Source organism: Bicyclus anynana, chromosome 5, assembly GCF_947172395.1.
Source record: "Bicyclus anynana chromosome 5, ilBicAnyn1.1, whole genome shotgun sequence".
Lineage (NCBI taxonomy): Eukaryota > Metazoa > Arthropoda > Insecta > Lepidoptera > Nymphalidae > Bicyclus > Bicyclus anynana.
In genome coordinates, this window is record NC_069087.1 from 8,073,694 (window position 1) to 8,088,382 (window position 14,689).

General features: G+C 34.2%; 1 protein-coding gene and 1 long non-coding RNA gene across 2 annotated transcripts in view; both read left to right on the forward strand.

Annotated features, from left to right (window-relative positions):
- Window positions 1–177: 177 nt before the first annotated feature.
- LOC128198119 (uncharacterized) lies at window positions 178–991 on the forward strand. Its single transcript, XR_008250864.1, has 3 exons — window positions 178–356; window positions 453–656; window positions 731–991. It is a non-coding gene; the product is annotated as an uncharacterized LOC128198119 (long non-coding RNA).
- Window positions 992–7,293: 6,302 nt separating this feature from the next.
- Window positions 7,294–14,689, forward strand: part of LOC112052627 (trafficking kinesin-binding protein milt) — a 53,378-nt gene continuing 45,982 nt past the window's right edge. The window contains exon 1 of the mRNA XM_024091784.2: window positions 7,294–7,379. The gene's annotated coding sequence lies outside the window, so the exon portion shown is untranslated. The remainder of the gene's footprint in view (window positions 7,380–14,689) is intronic.

Here is a 14,689-nt window from a genome sequence, read left to right on the forward strand (position 1 = left end):
AATTTGGTATTTTGAAATAAATTCTTTTGAACGTTGGACCTTTTGTATATTACTTCCCTACTAATATCCGTCTTCATACTTGAAGTTGAAGACCCTTCACTAAAATTAATGAAATTAGCAGATATTCACACAAATTATCATTTGTTATTTCAAAAAAATTTGCGGGTAGTTTAATAAACAAAAGTAAATTATCAAGCATTACCACCTTCAAAACTAAAGTAGCTGTTTTCTTAATCTTTATTGTAGTAGTCCATGTTCATCTTTACGATTGGTGATTGTTTTGTTTGATTTTCTTATTTTATCCATGGAAATAAACATAAGAAATGCATTTACCTTAGCAGTTAGATTATCGTTACGTACGTAAACAATATTATGTCAATATGTTATAAAGGTGTAATAATAAAATACAAATAATTTATAATATGTGTACGTAATAAGTATTTTTGTTACAGAACCTTGTCAGCCTTTATACATTGAGGCAAAAAAGTTAACCAATAATGGAATTGTTGAAATAATTGTCAAAATATTAGAAAAACCTGAATTTGCTACTATAACAGCTTTATTTATATTGATAAACTTGGTCGTTGCTCTAACGATATCATTAATTCTATATTTTGGAATCCTATTTTTAACAGTGGGAGTTATTATGATTGAAGGTATTGATTGATTTTATTTTCGCTTTCTTACGAATTTTTATGATTTTGTATTTTTTTATAAATTTATTTTGCAGGTCTGCTTCTTTTCATTGTAATCCTCATCATAGTGAACAATACATTTATTATAACATTGATATTAGTATTAATTTATAAAGGGGTTAATAATAACAATTAATTACTTAGATGATTTATTTAAGATTGAAGAAGATCTAGATTTAATTTTACCTACTTGTTTTGTAATCTTGTATCCGTACAAAGTTATTAAAGTAAGAAATATATGTAGAAAAATATATTGATAAATTATAAATGTACCTACTATACTTTCTGTTTCATTGCTCTTTAATGGCTCATAATCATTCATTTTATGTAAGACTAGCGGACGCCCGCGACTTCGTCCGCGTGGAAATCAATGTAAGTCTTACTTCTATTTCAAAAGTAGAGCAACCTATTAAATATTCTATTATATTCTAGAATATTATAGAATATTATATATGGTCAACGATCTTTGCCTGTCTCCGAATTTAGTTGGGGACAAATTAAAAAAAAAAAAGACATAAAACTCTTTACAGCTGATGACAGCAGTTCTAATTTTAAAGTTCATTCCGGCCCTTAGGTGGGAAGTAATTTGTACGAGTTATTCCCTCCCTGAAGAAGCAGCATTTTCCACCCAATACTCAGATCAAAACAACTCTAATTTCCGAGTATGAGAAATGAAAAATATTTTTTTTTGTTTGGAAGTTACTCTTTTGAAAGGTAATGCTTTACAGTTAATCTCATAGTATTCATATCAGGATCTAATCCTTCAGGAAAACTTTTGAATATTATAGGGGGCAACTTATGTGTTTGTTATTGTTTTCAATAAGTGTTTTAAACTTTAAAGCACTACAATTCAATGAGTGAAGGGTAAGGTATTTTTCATTTCTCATACTCGGAAAGTAGTGATGTTTTGATCTGAATATTGGGTGGAAAATAAGCAGCATTTTCCACCCAATACTCAGATCAGTATTGGGTGGAAAATGCTGCTTCCCTCCATAGGGAGGGAATAACTCACACAAATTACTTCCCACCTAAGGGCTGGAATGAACTATAGAATTAGAACTGCTGTCATCAGCTGTGAAGAGTTTTATGTTTTTTTTAATTTATCCCCAACTAAATTCGGGGACAGGCAAAGATACAGTCTGTTCAGCCGTCATTGAAGTTCTTGAGGAAAAGTTTTATGTAAAAAATAAAGTGATTATAAAAAAAAATGCTACGGACACGTGAGTTTCTAAACAGCCAATGTAAACTTAGCGCAAACTTCTTAATTGGTATAAGCCGCAACAATAACGTGTTGAGTTCCCTAAATAAAATTTGAAAAGTTGACATAAATTGGCGGGATACTAATTTGTTATTTATCAGTGAATTGAAGCGAATGGAATTAAAAAAAATAGGTAATAAATAAAAAATATAATGACAAATAATTTTAAATATTATAAATTCATCATCATCATCATATCAGCCGATGGACGTCCACTGCAGGACATAGGCCTTTTGTAGGGACTTCCAAACATCACGATACTGAGCCTTCTGCATCCAGCGAATCCCTGCGACTCGCTTGATGTCGTCAGTCCACCTGGTGGGGGGTCGGCCAACACTACGCTTACTAGTGCGGGGTCGCCATTCCAGCACTTTGGGACCCCAACGTCCATCGGCTCTTCGCACTATGTGCCCCGCCCATTGCCACTTCAGCTTCGCAACTCGTTGAGCTATGTCGGTGACTTTGGTTCTTCTGCGGATCTCCTCATTTCTGATTCGATCACGCAGAGATACTCCTAACATAGCTCGTTCCATCGCCCGCTGTGTGACTCTGAGCCTTCTTATGAGGCCCATAGTTAGCGACCAAGTCTCGGAACCATAGGTCATCACTGGCAACACGCACTGTTCGAAGACTTTTGTCTTCAGGCACTGAGGAATTTCGGACGAAAAGATGTCGCGAAGTTTCCCGAATGCAGCCCAGCCGAGTTGGATTCGACGGTTCACCTCTTTCTCGAAATTGGACCTACCTAACTGGATCATATGTCCTAGGTATATGTATTCGTCTACAATTTCGAGTGCAGCGTTCTCAACTATAACTGGGTGGAGCGATACATGAGCATTACACAATTTATTTTAGTTTTGCCCATGTTCATTTTCAGGCCCACCTGTTGAGAAACGCTGCTGAGGTCATTGAGCATGGTACTAAGGTCATCCAGAGTCTGTGCCATGATGACTACATCGTCCGCGAACCGCAGTTGAGTGATGTACTCGCCATTGATGTTGATGCCAAGTCCGCCCCAGTCCAGAAGCTTAAAGACGTCTTCCAATGCGGCGGTGAATAGCTTCGGAGAGATCACATCTCCCCGACGCACTCCTCGCTGCAACTGGATTGGCCTCGTAGTCTGATCCTGAATACGGACTGACATAGTGGCGTTTTCGTACAAGCACTTCAACGCTTGGATATACCTGTAATCAATTCGGCATCTCTGCAATGACCTTAGCACAGCCCAGGTTTCCACCGAATCGAAGGCTTTCTCATAGTCCACAAACGCTAAGCAAAGTGGCTGGTTATACTCGTGAGTCTTCTGTATAACCTGCCGCAGCGTATGGATGTGGTCTATGGTACTAAAGCCTTTTCGGAAACCGGCTTGTTCGGGAGGCTGGAAGTCGTCAAACCTATTAGCGAGACGATTCGTAATGACTCTCGAGAACAATTTGTAAACATGGCTTAGCAGCGAGATGGGTCTGTAATTCTTCAGCAAGGTGTTGTCACCTTTTTTGAAGAACAGAACCACCACGCTCCTATGCCACGCCTCAGGCATCGTGCCCTCGTGAATGACGGAATTGAACAATCGCTGAAGGACTTTAAGTATCGGTTTTCCACCCGCTTTCAGGAGTTCTGCTGTGATTCCGTCCTCACCTGGCGCCTTATTGTTCTTCAGGTGTTTGAGAGCCACACTAATCTCGTATAGGCTGACGTCCGGGATATCTTCGGTATAGTGTCGGGTCAACTTGGCTCTGGGGTCTTTAGCCAAGTTGTTTGTTGTTATTATATATTATATATATAGTATTTAATATTAAAAAAATCTAAACTGAATTTTGTCTAGTTATAATTGTTTCCGAACGACCATTTGCCATCTCATTTCTTCTCGCGCTTTCTATCTCGGTGGAACAAGACGATTTTAAGGTGCAGTGTGCTATCTGAAGTTTTATTTGAAGACCATATAAATGTAAACCAGCCAAATAAATAGACAATAATTATGATTTCCTCGTAACCGAAATGAAATTTCCTCAGATTCGAAATGAAAAGTTTAACACGGGTAAAAGAATTAATTCCTACTCGGACTATAGCCGCTCTCACTACGCTCGTGCGTCTAAATACCTCGGGAATACATTCTTTCCACCCTCGGTTAACAATCTACTATTTAAAATTGGGATTGAATAATTTTAAGGAAAAATGGCGTCGTGTTTAAGGATTTATATCCTAAATGTTTATTATTTTTTTCACGCTTACTTGTGTACTTTTATGTTTTCAACATGGAAAAATAAAAATAATATTGTATAAAATTCAACCAACGTCAAAATAAAAAACTAAAAAGCGAAAAATAACATCGTATCTTATACCTTCTGATCATTGATGCATTACAAATTTAAACTCAAGCCGTTTTAATAACAAAGATTTAATTTATACGTGGCACCGCTTTCAAAGTAAGGAGAAAGTAGCAGATACGTTTTGTTCGCTTTTTAGAAAACATGTAAGTAATTTTGAAGTCAGATGAATATTTTTTTTTCATTTTAATTGGTATATTTCAGTCTCGTATTGTTATTACAAGTAGGTAGTTACTATACGAAATTCAAATTGTTTAGATTTAATTTGATATGCGTTAACTAGAAGAAGAAGAAGAAGAAGAAGAAGAAATATACTTTATTGTACATTAAAAACAAAAATAAACAATAACCTATAATAACACTTAGAAACTAATGTACAAATGGCGGTCTAACTAGCCTATTTGTTACTCAAAGACATTCAAACAAAAAAATATTCCGACGAATCGATAACCTCCTCCTTTTTTTGAAGTCGGTTAAAAATATAAAACGATTTTTAAATCGTCCTTCTTGTTTCATAACTTAGTTCAAATATCTTTTTAGCCGTTTGTGGTCCAAAGAGTCAAGATTTTATTGACTGTGGTCTATGACATCGTGCGTTAACTTTTAGTCTGTGGTCCATAGGTACTCTTATCTGTGGTTCAACTGTAGCCTGTGGACCAATGCCTGGTCTGGACTTGGAATTGGTATCTAGTCTGTGTCACTTCAATTTGCAATTTTGCATTCATGATTCAACGACCATTAAATTTTTCACTTGTTAATTTATTTGAATGGAAAGACTATGATTCTTTGCGGCTTGTATATTTTTACGTGTGTTAAATCAAAACAATAAACCTACATGTTGCTTTTATTTTTTTGTGGTTGTGAACCAATGGATTTTTCAAACAAGGTCAGGGTTTCCAGCTGAAGCGATGATGTAAAAATGATAGTAAGTTCATATTGTCAAATTTTGTTTTATATTGTTTTTATTGTTGATATAACATTCATTCATTCTAGGATACAGTAAATGTTTAAATAATTATTCTTATCATAGGATTTTGACATTCTATTAGTCTATTGTTTACCGAATTTATGTATGGAGTTACAAATCTTAATTCAGTGCTGAAGTTCAGATCTTTACCTGTCAAAATATTCGAGTACAAATTACAATACTTACCATATTTTTTTCTCAGGACATAAAACTCCGTATCAGGAAACCGAGATCCTTTATATAAGATTGTAAGTACCATTCAAAAATATATTTACCTAATACATATTTTACATCTGGTTCTGATACAACTTTTAGTGTTATTGTACAGTTCAACAATAAATTGTGAATTTATTTAAAAATTATCCAAATCTTTATACTTCGCCAAAATATAAATTACTTATAACAGAGACATGATTTTTCTGCCTCCCTCTTACAGCCCTTAGGTATCTTACAGAATGTCCATATTCCAGATGAGCCCCTTAAAGATTTAATCATAATTTAAGATATCCTGAATGTCATAATCAGGGCACTCCTCCCAGAACAGCAATTATTGGATGCGACAAAACAAAGTACACTACTTCCTTCATTCCACATTTTTGAGTTTCTGAATGTGTATCAATGCTTAGTTTGCTCAGTCAAGCCGCCACTGTATTGTACTGTAACTTTGTTGTGATGTATTGTTGTGTCCATACAAAGTTACTGATGTATGAATAACCAGTGGCAGATTTGTGGTCTTAGCTGCCGCATTGAATGAAATTTTTTAAATATATATTATTTTTATGAATTTACATTATTGACTCTTATTAAAAATCAATAGATTATGAAATATTTTTGAACATTTTAGGGATAATGCATATTTAATTAAAACGGTTTTAAGAAAAAAGTAGGGTATTTAAAATAATTGTATAATTAGAGAAATTTGGTTGTTTTTCATTGCTTATTCCCACATTTCTGTTACAAATAGCCGTCCCTAACATCTGGACACCTTAGGCCCAAGCCTACTGGTCTTTAGGGTAAATCCACCACTGTATAACTGACATTGTAGTTAATACACACCATAAAATCTACTAAAAACAACAAAAACAAGAATCTGTGATGTAAAGACCTTCCTTTAATTGAATTCATGAGAAGTAGGAGGTTCTCATTTTGAGTTTGTTTTTTTTAAATTAAAGTTTGTCAGCCCATGCTCCTACCATAAGTACCACATTGTGGATGCCATTATACTTCCTTCATTCCATATGAAGCAATGGTAGGCAACTATGAAGTATCGGGAGGTGCAGGCTTAGCTTTTATAAAATGAGAAAGGTCAGGCCATCTCAGACTCTTAGTGCATACAATAAGATACTTGTTTGAGACTGATTGTTGTGATTTTTATTATTTTTATGATTACATCATTTAATACAGAAAATACAAAGTCCACTAATAAACTACAAACAAAATACATAAAAAATCAATATAAAGGCTTGTCCACCAGAGATATGCTAGATAGCTAATAAGTGAGCAAAGTAAAAGCTACAATGATTTGGTGTGGGAACGGAGAGGATGAAAGACTTTGTAGAGTTGCCTTTCTTGTATAATAGGACCCCAATAACTAATGGCTTTTTCATCCCTCCCATTGCACTTCAGCTTTTTGAGTCATTGAGCTATGTATATAACAGTTTACTGCAGATAACATTTGATCACACAGATACTCCAAGCATACCTAGTTCTATAGCCCTCAGAAATAATGCTGTGACAATCAGAGCATTATTTCATTCACACAAGAAAATTCACAAGTACTATGAGCCCACATTGGGCTCATGAACTTGTGAGCAGGAACTGATGTGATCCCACATTGGGCTCATGAACTTGTGAGCCGGTACTGACGTGAGCCCACATTGGGCTCATGAACTTGTGAGCAGGAACTGACGTGAGCCCACATTGGGCTCATGAACTTGTGAGCCGGTACTGACATGAGCCCACATTGGGCTCTCTGCATTGTAAACATGTTAAATTCAAGTGTTGCTTGGTGTATATGTTTGTTAAAGTTTAATTATTTGTAGGGCACCTCGTCAAGCTGGCGGCCCTCCAGGATGCGGCTCGCGCGCCCTCGCTAGCTCCGCGCGAAACTCGCCACGTCGCTACCATTACAGGTCAGTGTAATTACTAAGCTGATGTCGCGTTACTAGAATAAGTACTAGAATAAGAACAAACTAAGTATTTCATACCCAGGACTTGACTCTGGCTTACTCATGATACCAAGCCACATAGAACATGTAGCTTGATATCACGGGTAAGCATTTGCCACTGGACAATTAGAGCAGTTGAAAATTGAGCTAAAATAATCAAGCTTACATCAGTAGGCCCTTACTAATAATCACCTACTTGTACCATTGTTGTAACTACAATTTTGTCCATTATTCTAAGAGGGAAGCATAATATTTGTCATGTCCAAAAACATATTAAAATTTCTAGAGCCACTTTCATTGATCCCATATTAGGAAATTGTGGCGGGTCTAATCTCGATAACTGCCTGCTAATAGTATATGGAGTGCTGTGAGGTGAAAGTGGCCTGTGATAAGAAACTAATTATAGCCAATGGTTATAGTGATAATATGATTACCTTAATAATTTTAAAACAACTTTATTAATTTAACAATACTATATTTCTTATAGTAAGTACATTATTTTTATAAAAGTATATATGGCTCGTATCAACATATAATATAACATAACATTTTAGTGCTAAAGTAATGATTAAGGAGATGACAGTTTGTACGGAAATTCTTCAAACGCACACGGTCATCAATTAAATACAGTCTGATTTAAGTACAAAGTTAAAGTAATTTGAAATGATGACAAAAAATTATTTCATAACATTAATTTATTAATAGCTTTAAAAATTAAAGTTGAATGTTATTTGTAGGTCCAGTAGATATAGATAGATAAGGTACAACATTGAAGTATTGTGACATAGACCTAGTGATGATAATGTAGATAAATTAATTGGACCCTGTCAATGATTGCTCATTAAAGCACTGTCTTCTCTACTTATACATATAAAAGGCATAACTGATTGATATATCCACAAAGTCCATAACTCAGGGACTGGATCCATGATTTGCATTTAGGTTTGTTTGAACATAAGGATTCTTAAATTATAACTCTTCAAACCAGACGAAACCGGGGTGAGCTTGTTATACTGTAGTATACTTGATATATTTCGGGCCTAACAAAACAACATTATTATTTAATTTTTTATAAAAAAATATTTCTCTTCTGATGATTCCTGATGACTACAGTCGAACTAGTCTAAGATTCGTATTAGAAGCGATCTTCACCCATCTGTTCAATGGATGAAAAATGTTTTATATCAAATTTGTACTTTAAAAAATATATTGCGAGTAGGTTGCCTCAAAACTCTTGGCTAAACTATCATTAATGATAGTTAATTATTGTTAATAATACTTTGGTCAGGAAATTTTAAGGCAACTTACTCGCAATATATTTTTTAACGTACTAAATTTGATATAAAACATTTTTCATCCATTAAACAGATGGGTGAAGGTCGTTTCTAATTCGTATCTTCTACTAAATATAGAACCTCCATAATTTTGAATCATTTAAACATAAGCAGTGCATGGTAACTCCTAGATAGCGATTAACACGTGTTAGTGATAATGACCCGGACCAATTATTATACCTACGTTATTACGAGTATGTTTCACTACGCGTCAAGGAAACGTAGAGGGAAACAGATGTCTAGCATTGATCAACGACGTTTTGTGAAGAAAAAAGACATACCTAATATTGTCGGGTTATAGCGGCGGGTATCTCGGCATTTTCGGGTTAATCTCAACAGAATTTGAAACAGAGATAGATATATCCTAGGAGACGAACATAAGATATTTGTTGCCTATTTTCTGGTTAATAGCTGAACAGAATTTGGCACAGAGATAGAATGAATTCTGAAGACGAACGTAGGATATTTGTTGCCTGTAGTAGGGTTAATAGCTGCATAGAATTTGGCACAGAGGTAGAATAGATCCTGAAGACGACATCGGATATTTTATTGCCTATTTCCGGGTTACCTGCTGAACAGAATTCGGCACAGACAGAATGGATCCTTAAGACGACATCGGATATTTTATTGCCTATTTCCGGGTTACCTGCTGAACAGAATTCGGCACAGACAGAATGGATCCTTAAGACGACATCGGATATTTTATTGCCTATTTCCGGGTTACCTGCTGAACAGAATTCGGCACAGACAGAATGGATCCTTAAGACGACATCGGATATTTGTTACTTATTTTTAGGTTAACGGCTAAACAGAATTTGGCACAGAGGTAGAATTAATCCTGGAGGCGAATATAGGACACTATTTACCAAGAAATCAAAAAGTTTCAGGCAGGTTCTTTGAAAACTTTTGAAAGACATGAAACAAAAATATAAAATTGTTTTATCAACAATACTTTGAAAATGTTAGGCAGGTACTAGTAATGCTAAGGTTGGTTAATAAAGTTCGTGATTCAGTGGTTCTATTTCTGATTTTCTGCATAATGCTGGTACACTGCAGCAATTATATTAACATAACAATCTTTCTTTCGAGAATTCTATGAATAGATGCAGTTACGTATGTATATCGTCTTTAATTTTTGTAGACACCGCTAGTAAATTCAATAGTGTGATATCGAAGTAAATTGCTCGAGTTGGAAGATTTTTATATCTATACTTATAATAAATCTGAAATATAACTATCATATCGAAAGTTTCAAGATCCAACATTTCAATTCTCCAAGACCTGGGCATCAAACATTGCCTTTCTTCCATAGTCCAATGTCACATACTCACTTTCTTTGGTCATATCACACGAAGAGATGACACGTCCAGAGAAAGACTTGTGGTCCAAGGAAAGGTGGAGGGCACAAGAGCGCGTGGCAGATCACCAATGCGCTGGACTGACCAAATAAAAACCGCTCTCGATGGCTCGCTCGACGATTGTGCTAGGAGAACATCACTACGGGAGGAATGGTGACGGATAGTGAGGCTTGCCACCACACCCATATGACGACCACGAGCACTCTGTCAAGAGGGTAACGAGAAGGGGAATTGAAAGTTTTCATGTGAGAAACTGTAATAATATCGAGGTATAAAACGTATCATAGTTGTTTCATTTACTTCTAGTGGGTAAGTAGATTGTTTAAATCAAGTGAAAGTAGGGGCACAGGGTACACTGCAAGTGTTTTGCATACCGGTTATCTGATATTATCGTATTTACCATACGATCAAATTCATTAAACTCTATATAGAAGGTTTCAAAATTCAAAATGTTAACTATTCGGGCGTTTTCCGAGTAGCGTACTAGATTGCCTTGAATAACAAGTGCCAGAGTGACCGACTCAATATGAGTTACGTGTATGAATCATGAGTTATTGTGTTTAATATTTCATATGAATTGGCTTTTCAATTTCAATAATGTTTTTCTATTACTAACAGAAACTGAACTAATAATAGAATTAATTGAACGACTGATAACAACTTTTCAATTTTAGTAGTAATATTAACCATAGTTTATTTCATGTCTCTAAGTATACGATAAAAGCCCATTTAAATAATTTTCTCTTCTCATCAATTATACTTACACATTTTCATTAATACAGAACCTATTTTATATTTATAGTTATTATTCCAATCGTAATTGTGCATTTTGAGAGCGAAACAAATAAAAAATGCACCTATGCCGGCAAAGCAAGGAAAAGTTAGAAAAAAAATCACCAGACCCGTCTGCGTACATGGTCCAATGCTTGTCCGTCAGCAGGTCAGCAAGATTTTTATTTTAAACACATTATTTCAAACACATTACTTTAAAATCTAAGAAATAAATCATCAACACGAAGTATAATAAGTAATAATATGTAGAGTCATGTTGTGTAGAAATTTCCATTGAAATGATTAACATTCGGTGATAGGGATTTTTGATAAAAATTGGTTTCATGAACTCTTGGAACACAAAATTCGACTGTATGTATTGAAATTGATGTATATGGCCAACGCCTCTCTACTCAAATAACAAATATAATACAGTAAGGATTTTGAACTTCTGATTATTACGTCATGTATTCATTAGAAGCGGTTTGTTTCACACATGCCTACCTACGCGGAAATTGTTGTACCTACTGATTATAGAAAAGAAAGAATTAAAAATAAAGCCTCCAGTTTTAAGTTAACAAGAACTTTTTTACTTACACAAGTATATGTAGGAGTAGCATACATTTTTTTTTAATTTAAATAAAATAATAGTTCACAAACCAATGTTTCGAAATCTTTGTTACAAAGTTTATTTGGTAGACTAATCCTTAACTTTATAACACAATCTGCTAATAAGTTTTTCAAATATTGTGTACATTGTGTAATTTTACACAAAATTTAAAAATTGCATCCACCTGGGATGCAATTTTTAAATTAAAAACTTTATACTTAGTATTTTATTTATTTAGTTAGATATTATATTGTACGTAATACACGTAAACTTCCTTCTTTTATGTATTAAATTTGAACATATAATTTGCCTTTGTGAATCATATATGAACAATTTACAGAATTGAGGTCATTCTGTCTTACTCAGGATTTACTGAATACGTATTTTTAAACGCTTTGCTAAAATATTGAAAGGATTAGCTACTCTTCTTTTTAACCGACTTCCAAAAAGGAGGAGGTTCTACGTTCGGCTGTATGTAAGTTTTTTTTTTTTTTTTTTTTTTTTTTTTTTTTTTTTTTTTTTTTTTTTTTTTTTTTTTTTATGTATGTCCAGCGATAATTCCGTCATTTATAGACCGAGTGGCTCCGCCTTCAAACTGATCAGAAGGTAGCACATAGGTACGATGTTATTTTTTGCTTTTTAGTTTAAGTTTGAGTTGGAAGTCGGTTGAATTTTTTTATTAAAATTTTTATACAATATTCCTTTAGATCATTATTAAAAGTCATCTTTATAGGTCCTTTGTACATTATTGTCTGAAATAGAAAAAATATTTCATTGATATCTTTGATAGTAATAAAATAGAAAGGGCAAGAGTAATGGAAAGGCGTGAGTTTTCGCTGCTCTGTATTTTGATGATAATAATGGAATCTGGAGAATGAATTCAAAATAAAGAGAGTGAGAGAGAAAGTAATAAGAGGTATAATTACAGAATACATACATATCTTATAAATTTGTTGTAGAATATACACTGAAAGAAAATATTCATGACTTGATCGAGAGTGTCATTAGTAATTTCATGACATTCTGGGGTTTTTAAAAATTTTCAATTTTATGATACATATTGATCTTTTTAGTTTTATTTTCTTTGGTAAGCATTCAATTGTTTCCTTTATAAGTAAATCGTGGATATTTGTGTTCATTTCGTGTTACAAATACAAACAATGGAGGTTTATGCGCAAGCTCATGAATGGAAGAATATCATAAAATGTGCGGTTGGCACTTTGCCAGCGGCTATTCTGGGAGAGCGGGCGCGCGCGCACCCCCAGTCTGACGCCGCGTTCCCATCGACGATGATCCTATCGTTTTCACGCTGCTCTCGCGTTTACCTTATTTTCAAACTGTTCCTTAATTTGTTTGCTGTTGATTGACGTCTCTGTTTGCTTACAATAGTCAACTTCTTACTATGCAGACATATCATTCATTAAAAATTATTACGCTTTCTTTGGTTCGGATATTAGGCATCGGTTATCATAGAGAAACTCTATTAAGTTTAGACAATATATCTTATGTAATGATAAATTGATTGGCACAAATGAGTTTAATGTGAAAGTTAATATATGAACCACTTTCGATGTCAATCACGGTTACTGAAGGAAAAAAAGCAATGAAAGGTATTGATAGTAAACTTTGTTGGACACTAGTCCGGTTTGTTTTTCGAACGCTGTATCAAATGTAAATGTTGTTTCATTTATTTTATAGTTCCTTTATTAAATAACAATTTACATTAACATTTCGTAGTTACTTTATCTTTGAATTAATCGTATTCGCGGTAATGGCGGGCGTTCCTATCTCTGTTATTAATACAATATTACATAAAATGCCGGTTCTTGGTGCCAACCGGCGTAATCAATGTGCCTGAATACTGTTGCCAATTGCTTATAAAATATCTCATAATTTACGCGCTGAGGTAAATGTATTTTAATATTAATGGAGAAATAATACTTGACGATGTACAAAGCAGAAACACCAAGTGTTTCAAGGAAAATAATCCTGTTATTGTCTTTTCGCTGTTGCACGTACGGTAACTGGGTTACGTAACTGATCAACTGACTTACTTACTATTATATGTTATTTTGTATGCATTTCTTCCATTATAGAATTAAAAATTTAATTTAATATTATTTTTAGAAAATGATTGGGCACGCAGTGTACATTGTATTTAGATTTTTTGTTTCTCATTCGTTCGATCTATGGTAACACACGCATGTATTGCGAAATAAATCATAGATTATACAAATATATAACTATTAAATTACAAAACTGTAACGGAGTTAGGTTGACAACGAAAAATTTTAGCACTTATCATCGTTTATTTTATTTTTGACTCATTGTCAGCTCCATTTCATAGATCTTTTTAGTAGAACTAAAAATATTAACGACGCTGAATCACTACAACTAGAACCGTTTGAATTGTTGATACTTGGAATTGTTTCTATAATTGATTACTGTAATGTTAATGATATTAAAGATACTATTAAAACATCAGCATTAATGACATTATTCATACTGTAACACGAAACGATTATTTTAATATCTAGCGAATGAATTCATTTCGTGTTAACAACTCTTAATTACTTAAATACAGGGCCTAATAAACCCTTTATAGTTGTACATCAGTATTATCAAAGTACAAACAAGGTCGTGATAGTAGGGGAGCCCAAGATATTTTTTTGGATTTACTCCATACGCTATAGATGGATACTGGTATTATTTATTATTTTTCATGATTTCCACAAACCGATGTAAGAAAAATCATTTTAAAAACCTGTAGATGCTTTGCTCACTACTATAAGTAGAAACATTATACAACCATTAATTAATTCTTTATACATAATCTCCCAAATTATACTGATCCCTGCGACGTTCAATCAATCCTCATTTATCATAATGGGCTCCCCTACCATGATGACAATAATGATAGTAACGGTGTAGCCAAAACTGGTGACCTGTATATGGATGCGATGCCAACTTGCTAGCATATTGACGACATCCTTATTTATATTAGCGCTAGTCGAGAGCGTCGACCGTGCCGCCTCCACAGCTGAACTGTGCGTGTGGCCTCGGTATCATTTCTATTTCAATGGAACTTTGGCAGTAATTCATTATTATTTCAATCCCATTGTCGATTGTTAACCTGTTCGTCATACGATAAGGTCATTTCAGTATAGCTAACTACTTTCGCGATGTTAATCTCTACATCGA